This window comes from Lycium barbarum, chromosome 7 (genome assembly GCF_019175385.1).
Source record: "Lycium barbarum isolate Lr01 chromosome 7, ASM1917538v2, whole genome shotgun sequence".
Classification (NCBI taxonomy): domain Eukaryota; kingdom Viridiplantae; phylum Streptophyta; class Magnoliopsida; order Solanales; family Solanaceae; genus Lycium; species Lycium barbarum.
This window is the reverse complement of record NC_083343.1, coordinates 84,916,235-84,929,705: the sequence shown is the minus strand read 5'-3', so window position 1 is coordinate 84,929,705 and position 13,471 is coordinate 84,916,235. Positions and strand designations below refer to the sequence as shown.

Below are 13,471 nucleotides of genomic sequence, written 5' to 3'. Positions count from 1 at the left end.
AGGTATTATTGGTATGGAATATTAAGGGCAAAGTTGGAATTAGGAATTAATTATTTCATGAAATGAAAAAAAAAAGAGGAAAAGAAGCCACCATGGCCGTGTGGCTCAAGTGGGTCCCACCCATGGCTTGGCCAATAGCCTTGAGCCATGAGGTGGGGCATGTGTTCATTTGATATAGGTCATGAAATTATATATATATATGTGGGATGACTAAGCAAGATTCATAATTCATCTTTTTCCAACTCTAGAAACTTGAAGAAACTTGAAAAAAAAAAAAAGGGAACCATTCGGCCATGGCTAGGAAAAATTGGAGCCACAGAAATTGATCAAAAAAATATTTTCTTCTAGCAAATCAACTAATTGGAAGGTCCCTAGTAAAGTGAAGTAGTCGTTGGAGCAAGCAAAACATCCACTTTTGCAAGCTACAAACCCTAGCCAAGCAAGAAGACAAGTGGAAAAGGTAAGGTTTAATCTTCTCTTGCATGTGTTATGGATGATTTGTGCATGTTGTAGTGTGTAGAAATGGATGGAATTCATGAAATATGTGTGTGTTGGTTGTGGCCGAATAAGGGTTGTGATGGTAAGATGTGATGAATTGATTTTATTTAGTATTTTGATTGTTGTTGTTGTGGATCCCATGATAAAAATGAAGGTTTGATGGCTAGAAATGAAGTTGTAATCGTTGTGGGATTGTTGGAGAAGTTAATGTGACATTAGCATGGTTTCTTATATTTGTATGAATGATGTTGTTAATGTGTGGTTGTTGGTATGATTCATGAATTTGGAAGAAAAGAATGTGTTGTTGTTGTTCTTATTGAGTTGGAAGATTGCGGATTGTGTTGTTGTGGTTAATTAGAATGTAAATGGAATGTCGTCGAATTATGTGGAAAGGATTGTTAACGTTAGAATGTATTTGGAATTAGTCGTTGAAGTTGTTAATGTGGTTGTTGGTATTGTTGTTGATGATTTGGCCGAGTTGAATTCTCGGGGTTAGTTGAAAATATAGGGGAAATGCTGCCCAAATTTCTGTAGGTGAATTGCTAGCTTAGAACCGGATTCCTAAATACCTATAGCTAATGTTTGATATCTTTTGACGTTGTTGTAGATCTTGCGAGAGCCGATACTTAAATTCGAATTAGCTTAGGAAGCGGGCAAGGTATGTAAGGTTTACCCTTTCTTTCTTTTGGCATGTCCTAGAGCTGAGTAAGTTATGACATGTACCTTGGGGTAACTCTATTCCTTAATTCCGAGCTTCTTTATGATTCTTATTCACCTCTTGACATAAGCATGTTTAGTATGGTCGAGCTTATTGTATGATTGAATAACGAGCAAGGCATAAATAGTTTTGTTCCTAAAAGAGTTCTATAAGGATTAACACCCTTAACTTTCATAGATGGTCTCAGATTGTTTTGGAACGTTCATAAAAGTTCCTATAATGAATAACGTCCTTAACTTTCATATGCTAACTCGGATTCACTCGAAACGTGTTTATGATCCTTCAAGTGTCGATTAGTGTACTTATCTATCGAGTCTTGAAAATTGATTTATATGCATATAGTCTCTCACTACTCTGCTCGTGCATGCCTCAATATGTCTTTCACTGAGTCCCGGGCCAGGACATGTTCTCGTGCGCACTCCACTGCATTGTTCACCGAGTCCCTCACTAGAGGGCCGGGACACGTTATATGTATATGTATATGATGATATGATGACATGATGATATGATGACATGGGGATGGCGGCCAGGATGGCATATGATGATTCTATTCATCGACTCCCTCACTAGAGGGCCGGGACACGTTATATGTATATGATATATGATGATGACATGCATGACTTTATCCACCGAGTCCCTCACAAGAGGGCCGGGACACGTTATATGTATATATGATGTATGATGTTGATATACATGATTTTTCAGTTCATAAGGCAAATGTACTGATGTTTTAACAGTTATACTAGCTTCTAGTAAAGCTCCATTTTAGATATGATCCTTTTTATTGTATTCCATGCCTTACATGCTCGGTACATATTTCGTACTGGCCCCCTTTCTTCGGGGGCTGCGTTTCATGCCCGCAGGTACCGATGCTCGTTACGGTGACCCGTCAGCCTAGGACATCCATTCAGCTATCTTGAAGTGCTCCCTTGTTCCGGAGCCTACACTTTTGGTACATATCCTTCTGTTGTGAATATGTATATGTATATATGTCTAATTAGGGTACGGTGGGGCCCTGTCCCGCCATATGACACTGTTGTTACTTTTAGAGGCCTGTAGATATGTATGTGGGTCATGGGTGGTCATTGTACAGTTGTGTTAGTGTGGATTACCTTTTGGCAGTTCCCTACATTATGATAGCCTGACCGGTTTGTGTGCGACATCATATGTGACAGTTTTATACAACATTTTGTCTAGTAATTATAAAAGCCCTTAATATGCTAACCGCGAGTATGATAAATGGCTATCAGGTTGAGTCGTGACAGTACAGGTTGAACGATAGATAGCATGATAAGGGGTGCTCGGTAGTCAATACTGGGTACCTGTCATGGCCCTCTGGTTGGGTCGTGACAGAAGTGGTATCAGAGCGGTTCATCCTCGGAATGTCTACAGGCCGTGTCTAGTAGAGTCTTGTTTATCGGTGTGTGGTGCACCACATCTATAAACAGGAAGCTACGGGACATTTAGGATGTCATCTTCCCTTCTTACTCTAGATCGTGCGATAGAGCTGTATTATTAGGATGGTCCCTCTCTAACGAATTGTTGTGTCTACAGCGATGCCCAAAAGAGAGCAATGGCGTAAGTATCCAGGAAGATCGCTTCTGATTCTTTTTCCTGTAGGTGATTGTAGATTAACGAAAGATGAAGAGGTCAGCTTCAGATAGTGGGGGTGCTAAGAAGGCCCCTAGAGTATCTCCAGGACTGAGTAAGAGGAGCCTTAGCTATTCTATTGAGACTGATCCTTCGAAGGATCCGGCAACGATTCCTCCAGAGTTTCTGACTCCCAGGGAGGAAGACCCCGCAGAGGAAAGTAACGATACAGATCCATCCGAGTATTCTTCTAGGACACCGGAGGAGGAGATTTCCGGGGCCATGCCAGCTGCTCCTGTGGTGGAGCACTGCGTTAGACAGGCCTCCCCGGTGAGTGTTACGGACTACTCCAGTCCCCTATCCTGGCCGTCAGTAAACCAGGAATTGCCCAGTTATTTATACTCCTCAGATTCAAATGCGAGCGATGACGAAGGTCAGACGAGCGGATGGCGGGCAGACGATGATGAGGAGCACACTTCACATGGCATCCCACCAGATCAGACTAGAGACCGGTCGGTTACAAGTATATGAGTTCTCTTTGGAACTTTCTATGTATGTGTAACTTTCGTAGAGTATTATTAAATAGTGGCCAGCGGAAACCCAAAAGGGCCGATGATCCAGTATTTATAAGTACCGGCGACTAAGGTGTCTCCGCCACCAGTGGGAATCTGGAAACCTCGGATGAAAGGTAGTCACACATATAGACGAAAAGTGAATATTGAGGAGTTAAAAGGCTAACACGATAATTGTATAGTCAGAAAAGTAAAAGACCCTCTCTAGTTCAGAGGGAGACACGTTACGAGAATAATTTGGAAGTTGTTAAGACACCGACTTGCTCCAGATTATGTGATGGAGGTCATGCGGTGAGGTGGATGCAATCATACCAGCATTAACGCACCGAATTTCATCGGAATTTTGAGGTTAAGCGTGTTGGGGAGAGGGAAATCTTAGGATGGGTGACCCCCTGAGAAGTGTACTAAAGGCTCTATAAATGTAAACATAAGAGACAAATAAGAAGTTAGGGAAGTCTACAGGAAATTAGAGTATGCGGAGTGGTTAAAAACCTTAAAGAGGCCGCGGAAGAGGTCGTGGCGGAACTCCCGGTTCTAGCGGTCCTTCGAACCGCATATATGCCTTGGCCAGCCGACAGGACCAGGAGGCGTCACCAAATGTGGTTACAGGTATATTATTGATCTTCTTCCGAGATGTATATGCATTGATAGATCCAGGCTCTACTTTATCATATATTTCCCCCCTGGTTGCTAGTAGAATTGGAATAGAACCCGAACCGATAGAGCCGTTCGAGGTAGCTACATCGGTAGGAGATTCTGTTATAGCAAGACGAGTATATAGAAATTGTTCCGTAGATATATGTGGCCGTTGCACCAAAGCGGATCTGATAGAGCTGGATATGACTGAGTTTGATGTTATTATGGGTATGGATTGGTTAGCTTCTTGTTATGCCAACGTCGACTGTCAGAAGAAAGTAGTTCGCTTCCAGTTTCCAGGAGAACCCATTCTAGAGTGGACGGGAAGTACAGCATCGCCGAGGGGTAAGTTTATTTCATACCTCAAGACCAGGAAGATGATTAAGAAAGGGTATATTTATCATCTGGTTCGTGTGCATAATACGAAAGCAGAGGCACCCACTCTTCAGTTGGTCCCGGTAGTCAATGAATTTCCAGATGTATTTCCAGACAAGCTTCCAGGTCTTCCTCCTGAGCGGGAGATAGAGTTTACGATAGATGTACTGCTAGATACGCAGCCTATATCTATTCCTCCCTACATAATGGCACCTGCGGAACTGAAAGAATTGAAGGAGCAGCTGAGGGATTTGTTAGAGAAGGGCTTCATCAGGCCCAGTACATCACCTTGGGGAGCACCGGTATTGTTTGTGAGAAAGAAAGATGGATCGCTACGGATGTGTATTGATTATAGGCAGCTGAACAAAGTGACTGTAAAGAATAAATATCCCCTCCCCAGGATCGACGATTTATTTGACCAATTGCAGGGCGCTAAGTGTTTCTCGAAGATAGACCTGCGGTCAGGCTACCATCAGGTGCGGATAAGAGAGGCAGATATTCCAAAGACCGCATTCAGGACCCGATACGGGCACTACGAGTTTAGGGTGATGTCTTTTGGGTTGACCAACGCCCCAGCAGTATTCATGGACCTGATGAATCGAGTATTCAAGTCGTTCCTAGATATGTTTGTAATTGTATTTATTGATGATATCCTAGTCTATTCACGATCAGAAGAGGAGCATGCTAATCACATGAGGGCGGTGCTTGGGGTACTCCGGCACCAGATACTGTATGCTAAATTCTCTAAATGCGAATTCTGGTTGACTTCAGTGGCATTTTTGGGGCATATCATTGGAGCTGATGGCCTTCGGGTGGACACACAGAAAATTGAGGCCGTAAAGGCTTGGCCGAGACCGACGACCCCTACTAAGGTACGCAGTTTTCTGGGATTGGCAGGATATTATAGGAGATTTGTGGAGAAATTTGCTTCAATTGCAGCGCCATTAACGAAGCTGACTCAGAAGGCAGCTAAGTTCCAGTGGACTGATGCCTGTGAACGAAGCTTCCAGACGCTGAAAGAAAAGTTGACTACAACTCCAGTTTTGACTCTCCCTGAAGGACCAGACGGTTATGCCATTTATTGCGATGCTTCCGGTGTTGGGATAGGTTGTGTATTAATGCAGCATGGTACGGTTATAGCCTACACCTCCCGGCAGCTTAAAGAGCGTGAAAGAAATTTTCCTACTCATGATCTGGAGCTAGCAGCAGTAATTTATGCTTTAAAAATATGGAGACATTAACTGTATGGCATCCATGTCAATATTTATACAGATCACAAGAGCCTTCAGTATATCTTTAAGCAGAAGGAGCTGAATTTGCGGCAGAGAAGGTGGCTAGAGTTGCTGAAGGACTATGATGTTGATATTCTATATCACCCTGGAAAAGCCAACGTAGTAGCAGATGCACTCAGCCGTAAGTCTATGGGCAGCCTGATGGACGTGTATCCCGGAAGAAAAGAAATGGTTCGTGAGATTTACCAGCTAGCTAGTCTTGGAGTCCGTTTAGCTGATTCTGGAGACACTGGGGTTTTTGTCCGAGAAGTTGCTGAATCCTCTATTATGGAAGAAATAAAGCGACGTCAATACGAGGATCCTGTTCTGGCACAGTATAGAGACACAACCCTTGAAAGAGAGAAGACTCCGTTTGAGATTACACCGGATGGAGTGCTACTACATAAAGGCAGAATATGTGTACCTGAGGTTGCGGGGCTGCGGCGACAAGTGATGGGAGAAGCACCTTATGCCCGCTATTCTGTTCATCCGGGATCAACAAAGATGTACCACGACCTCAGATGCTTATATTGGTGGGATGGTATGAAAAGGGACATCGCAGAGTTTGTTGCTCAGTGCCCAAATTGCCAACAGGTTAAGATCGAGCATCAGAAACCTGGTGGGTTGTTACAGGAGATGGAAATTCCGACTTGGAAGTGGGAAGTAATCAATATGGATTTCATTACAGGTTTACCACGCACTCCACGGAAGTATGACTCCATATGGATTATTGTTGATAGGCTGACAAAATCAGCCCATTTTCTTCCAGTCAGGACTGCCTACTCAGCTGAAGACTATGCAAGGTTATATATTAAGTAGATAGTAAGACTTCACGGAGTTCCCACGTCTATTATATCCGACAGAGGTGCCCAGTTTACAGCCAACTTCTGGAGATCATTGGGGACCCAGGTAAGTCTTAGTACCGTCTTCCACCCGCAGTCTGATGGACAGGCCGAGCGTACTATTCAGACGCTAGAGGATATGCTGTGGGCCTGTGTTATTGAATTCAAGGGTAGCTGGGATGATCATTTACCACTTATTGAGTTTGCTTATAATAATAGCTACCATTCCAGCATCCAGATGGCACCGTATGAGGCTCTGTATGGTAGGAAGTGCAGGTCACCGATCGGTTGGTTCGACGTTGGCGAAACCAAGTTAATTGGCTCGGACATGATTCAGCAAGCAGTTGATAAGGTGAAGCTCATTCGGGAACGGCTACTAGCAGCTCAGAGTCGAGAGAAATCCTATGCAGATAATCGACGTCGACACTTAGAGTTCCAGATTGGCGATTGGGTATTTCTGAAAGTGTCACCCATGAAAGGCATAATGAGATTCAGCAGGAAGGGAAAGCTCAGTCCAAGGTATATTGGACCTTATCAAATTGTCCGTAGGGTTGGCAAGGTCGCCTATGAATTGGAGTTACCATCTGAGCTAGACGCAGTGCATCCAGTCTTCCACGTGTCTATGCTTCGTAAATACTTTGGGGACCCTTCCAGAGTGTTTCCTCTAGATGATATCCAGGTGACAGAAGAGCTATCCTACGAGGAACAACTTATAGCCATACTGGATCGTCAGGTGAAAAGGTTATGTACCAAAGACGTGGCTTCTGTTAAGGTACTGTGGCGAAACAATAACAGAGAGGAGATGACCTGGGAAGCCGAAGAAGAGATGAAGAAGAAATATCCTAACTTGTTTCCTATACCTACAGGTAATCTAAACTCCTAAATTGGTTATGTTGATAGATGAATGAACTGTATGTGTTAGCCATAAAAGGGGGTTCCCCGAAGTGCTCATAAGACCTATAAGATTAGTTCAACATTCGAGGACAAATGTTCTAAAGAGGGGAGGATGTTATATCCCGTATTTTGTGCATTGGGACATTTTAAGCCAACCGCGATAAGTTAAGGACAAGGCTATTTTTCCGGTTTTGCCTTAATGCACAAATTGCTTATAGGTATTATTGGTATGGAATATTAAGGGAAAATTTGTAATTAGGAATTAATTATTTCATGAAATGAAATGAAAGAAAAAAGGAGGAAAATGAGCCACCATGGCCGTGTGGCTCAAGTGGGTCCCACCCATGGCTTGGCCAATAGCCTTGAGCCATGAGGTGGGGCATGTGTTCACTTGATATAGGTCATGAAATTATATATATATGTGGGATGACTAAGCAAGATTCATAATTCATCTTTTTCCAACTCTAGAAACTTGAAGAAGCTTGAAAAAAAAAAAAAAAAAAAGAGGGAACCATTCGGCCATGTCTAGGAAACATTGGAGCCATAGAAATTGATCAAAAAAATATTTTCTTCTAGGAAATCAACCAATTGGAAGGTCCCTAGTAAAGTGAAGTAGTCGTTGGAGCAAGCAAAACATCCACTTTTGCAAGCTACAAACCCTAGCCAAGCAAGAAGACAAGTGGAAAAGGTAAGGTTTAATCTTCTCTTGCATGTGTTATGGATGATTTGTGCATGTTGTAGTGTGTAGAAATGGATGGAATTCATGAAATATGTGTGTGTTGGTTGTGGCCGAATAAGGGTTGTGATGGTAAGATGTGATGAATTGATTTTATTTAGTATTTTGATTGTTGTTGTTGTGGATCCCATGATAAAAATGAAGGTTTGATGGCTAGAAATGAAGTTGTAATCGTTGTGGGATTGTTGGAGAAGTTAATGTGACATTAGCATGGTTTCTTATATTTGTATGAATGATGTTGTTAATGTGTGGTTGTTGGTATGATTCATGAATTTGGAAGAAAAGAATGTGTTGTTGTTGTTCTTATTGAGTTGGAAGATTGCGGATTGTGTTGTTGTGGTTAATTAGAATGTAAATGGAATGTCGTCGAATTATGTGGAAAGGATTGTTAACGTTAGAATGTATTTGGAATTAGTCGTTGAAGTTGTTAATGTGGTTGTTGGTATTGTTGTTGATGATTTGGCCGAGTTGAATTCTCGGGGTTGGTTGAAAATATAGGGGAAATGCTGCCCAAATTTCTGTAGGTGAATTGCTAGCTTAGAACCGGATTCCTAAATACCTATAGCTAATGTTTGATATCTTTTGACGTTGTTGTAGATCTTGCGAGAGCCGATACTTAAATTCGAATTAGCTTAGGAAGCGGGCAAGGTATGTAAGGTTTACCCTTTCTTTCTTTTGGCATGTCCTAGAGCTGAGTAAGTTATGACATGTACCTTGGGGTAACTCTATTCCTTAATTCCGAGCTTCTTTATGATTCTTATTCACCTCTTGACATAAGCATGTTTAGTATGGTCGAGCTTATTGTATGATTGAATAACGAGCAAGGCATAAAGAGTTTTGTTCCTAAAAGATTTCTATAAGGATTAACGCCCTTAACTTTCATAGACGGTCTCGGATTGTTTCGGAACGTTCATAAAGGTTTCTATAATGAATAACGTCCTTAACTTTCATATGCTAACTCGGATTCACTCGAAACGTGTTTATGATCCTTTAAGTGTCGATTAGTGTACTTCTCTATCGAGTCTTGAAAATTGATTTATATGCATATAGTCTCTCACTACTCTGCTCGTGCATGCCTCAATATGTCTTTCACTGAGTCCCGGGCCAGGACATGTTCTCGTGCGCACTCCACTGCATTGTTCACCGAGTCCCACACTAGAGGGTCGGGACACGTTATATGTATATGTATATGATGATATGATGACATGGGGATGGCGGCCAGGATGGCATATGATGATTCTATTCACCGAGTCCCTCACTAGAGGGCCGGGACACGTTATATGTATATGATATATGATGATGACATGCATGACTTTATCCACCGAGTCCCTCACAAGAGGGCCGGTACACGTTATATGTATATATGATGTATGATGTTGATATACATGATTTTTCAGTTCATAAGGCAAATGTACTGATGTTTTAACAGTTATACTGGCTTCTGGTAAGGCTCTATTTTAGATATGGTCCTTTTTACTGTATTCCATGCCTTACATGCTCGGTACATATTTCGTACTGACCCCCTTACTTCGGGGGCTGCGTTTCATGCCCGCAGGTACCGACGCTCGTTACGGTGACCCGTCAGCCTAGGACATCCATTCAGCTATCTTGAAGTGCTCCCTTGTTCCGGAGCCTACGCTTTTAGTACAGATCCTTGTGTTGTGAATATGTATATGTATATATGTCTAATTAGGGTACGGTTGGACCCTGTCCCACCATATGACACTGTTGTTACTCTTAAAGGCCTGTAGATATGTATGTGGGTCATGGGTGGTCATTGTGCAGTTGTGTCAGTGTGGATTACCTTTTGGCAGTTCCCTACATTACGATAGCCTGACCGGTTTGTGTGCGACATCATATGTGACAGTTTTATACAGCATTTTGTCTGGCAATTATAAAAGCCCTTAATATGCTAACCGCGAGTATGATAAATGGCTATCAGGTTGAGTCGTGACAGTACAGGTTGAACGATAGATAGCATGATAAGGGGTGCTCGGTAGTCAATACTGGGTACCTGTCATGGCCCTCTGGTTGGGTCGTGACATCCAACTTCCCAACTCAAGTCCCAAAATGCACCTGAGTGCATTGGAAATCGAACTAGATATGCACACAAGTTCTGAATGACCATCTGGACCTCTCGGAATCAATGAATTCTTGAAAAAGGTACGTTTACCTTAAAGTCAACTTTGATTCAACTCTTTTTCGCTTAAAGCCTAAATTTCACAAAAAATCACCCGAATTAAATTTAAACACCTCGAGAAGCGTGTCAATGGTCCCCTCGAGTCAAATGTGAGCTAAACAGGCTTGGGGAAAGGTCAATAAGTGCCGAAAGGACTATAACGACCAAGCGGGTCGTTACAGTAAGTGAGAAGGAAACATCCATGATTCTTGGAACACATTTGATAGCGTAGCGATCTCTGAGCTGCATGCGGAATGGCTAGTGGTATGGTTGGTGTTGTGGAGTCATCTCTGGGTTGTGTACGAAGTGACTGGTACATGAACTTTGCGGGTGCCCCATGGGTTATGATTATCGAGGCGTGGAGGTATTCCGGCTGTATCATGTGTGTATGGAGATTATATTTGGCCAATGCATTGCATTGCACATTTACTTATCACTACATTCACATATTTCTTGGAGTCTGACTTGATACTTCTATACTTGGGGGTTGTTTGTTCTTGGACTGTGATAGTGTTTGTACTTGATTGCAAGCATGTCTATTATTCAGTTTCTTCTTTTATATATGTTAGCTAACTGTTGTCGGCCTTCGATACCTACCAGTACATAGTGTTTGTACTGATACTACCTTACTGCATTCTTTTATGAGTGCAGAGTACGTAACAGGTTCCACATCCACTCTTAGCGACTGATCCCGAGGCTTGCAGTTGAGTGTCTAAGGTAAGTATGCTTGATGGATCCGCAGCCCCGAGACACCTCTTTTATACTTGTATTTTCTTGCATTCTGAGATAGTATTCGTATTTTGAGACTTTATATTATTCCAAACTTGTAGTTGATTAGTAGTGGCTCTTGTACTGTATTCAGACCAGTTCCTTGGGGTTGTATTAGGATTGTATTTCGCCATTATTTATATTTATGTTTGAGACTTATAGTTCTATTGTCATATTTACTTTACTGTTGTTGAAGTAATGATTAAGGGATAGGTTCGCCTACCAAGGTGGGAAATGGTAGGTGCCCGCACCACTAAGTGATTTTGGGTCATGACATGGAGGATTCGACATGAGTGCAACAAAATTTTCGTAGGATCAAAACACGTGCATCAAATGAGATCCCAGGTGGTAGAAGATATTCATTTCTTGGTAGATTATATTTCAGCGGCTTTTGAGAAATGAAATTTACCTTGGCTTTGAAAATGCTCAAGATCTTCCCTCCCGAAGTGGTAAAACTCACATTTACTATTTCAAGTCCTAAGTAATGCATAGGCCATAGCCTCCATCAATTGATTAAATCCTCCATCAGCCAAAACTCTTTTGCACCAGTCTGGTTCACTTCCACTTGCCCCTTTAGCAAAATGTCAACAAGACTTGAGGGCAGCATGAGGATTAATTTTAACTTTAAAGCAATATAAGGAAACAAAAAGAAAATCTAGTAATAAGATGAATAATTGGATTAAGAAATCAAGCAACTTCCAGCACCTCCATTCTTATTCTTTCAGTTGTATTAGTTGAAATTTGTGTTTTCTCATTTGTTGGTTCGGTAACTTTGGGCATTTCATTCATGTATGATAGGCCCACTTCAGCAGTTCCATCATTGGTAACATTTGCTTCTATTTCATTGAGTTCAGCCTGATATAACTTCACTTTTTCTTGCAATTCATTTATATAGTCAATTGCATCTCCAACCAAGTATTGCAACCTTGTCCATCTGAAAGTAAATCCAACAAGGGTCATTTAAACTAAATGTACTTCTTAATATTAAATAACTAGGTTATTTAATTAATTAGCCACACGTCAATCCAAAATTAATTAGGGTAGGTTATTTGAATCCTTTGTATCAATTCCATTATGATATTATATGCTTAACAAACAACTTTTATTACCTTATCAGAAGCACATTATCTCATATCTTACATTAACTTAAAATACTATAGAGAAATGATTGTTACCAGCTTTGAATTGTAGAGCTCAACTAGTCCACCAGCAACTGGGATGAATATCAGGGTACCCTTTAATTCCTGTAATGAGTCGAAGAATTCAATTTAAAACATTTCTCAAATTAATCTTGAGATTTAGATAAAGACTTTAACTTATATGCTAAGGCGTAAATAAATGGAAAAAAAATCAGAGTTGTACTCACATGTGACAAATTTGAATTGAAAATCTCAGCTTGATTAATCCACTTAGGTTCATTTGATGTTACAACCTCTCCCTGAATCTTGTTTTACCATTTTTTTTATAGTAATGTAGCCTGAAATAAATAAAATGGAAGTAAAAATATCAAGAATAGAAACATAGCTTGACTAAATGGAAATAGAAAGAGGAAAATGAGTCAAAGTCTCACAAGCATTTGTTCTAATAGGGTGCTGCACTTGGCTATCTCTACACGAGTAATCAATTTCTAGTGTTCTTTCATTACATTGACATCAACTCCATTAGCTCCACAACAGCAATATCCTATCCATTCTATAAACCTAAACACAAAAAAGAGTTCATTAGTCATTCACACAAACACCATATATTTCAGCAATGGCAGAGCCATGAATTCTATCGAGGGGATTCGAGAAATTCAAAAGTAACATACTTGGAATTCAATTAAAGTATAATTTTTGGACAGAAGGAATTCATTTTGTACCCTTCTAGCTCATCCATGCATGTTAGATTTCAAGAAGGTAAAAAAGACTTAAACTATTACCTTGAAAGGTCAAGATCCAACTTCCAGACAACACAATATTCCCAATTCTTGGAGTCAACAAGTGGCCTTAACCATTCCAATGCTCTTTCCATGGCTAATAGTAACTTGAGGTATTTTCTTTCCAATTCTTGAACTTTGAATACTAAAACATGGTTTCTGCAAAAATGACTTATAATGTCTGCCTTTATTTAATTTATCCAAACGACAGCTCTAACCAATTTTGTGAGATGGGATCCAATAACCAGCACACAATCTTTGTCAGTCCCTGTACAACCTACAGAATAGTACGTTGTAGTAAATGTTGACTGATAAAAGGTTTTAGTCTACCAAAATCAGTTGCCTTGTAATTTTTAGAATATTTTGAAGTGAATTCTTTTTTTCCTTTTTAAAATTGTTACTTGCAACATCTTTCGAATGACACTTAAAGATGCGGGTTAATTTTAGGTATACTCACCGGAACTTTACCTATTA

General features: G+C 40.9%; 1 pseudogene; it reads right to left on the bottom strand.

The window, feature by feature from the left end:
• Positions 1–12,233: 12,233 nt before the first annotated feature.
• LOC132601567 (transcription factor bHLH90-like) lies at positions 12,234–13,092 on the bottom strand (annotated as a pseudogene).
• Between the last annotated feature and the right edge of the window lie 379 nt (positions 13,093–13,471).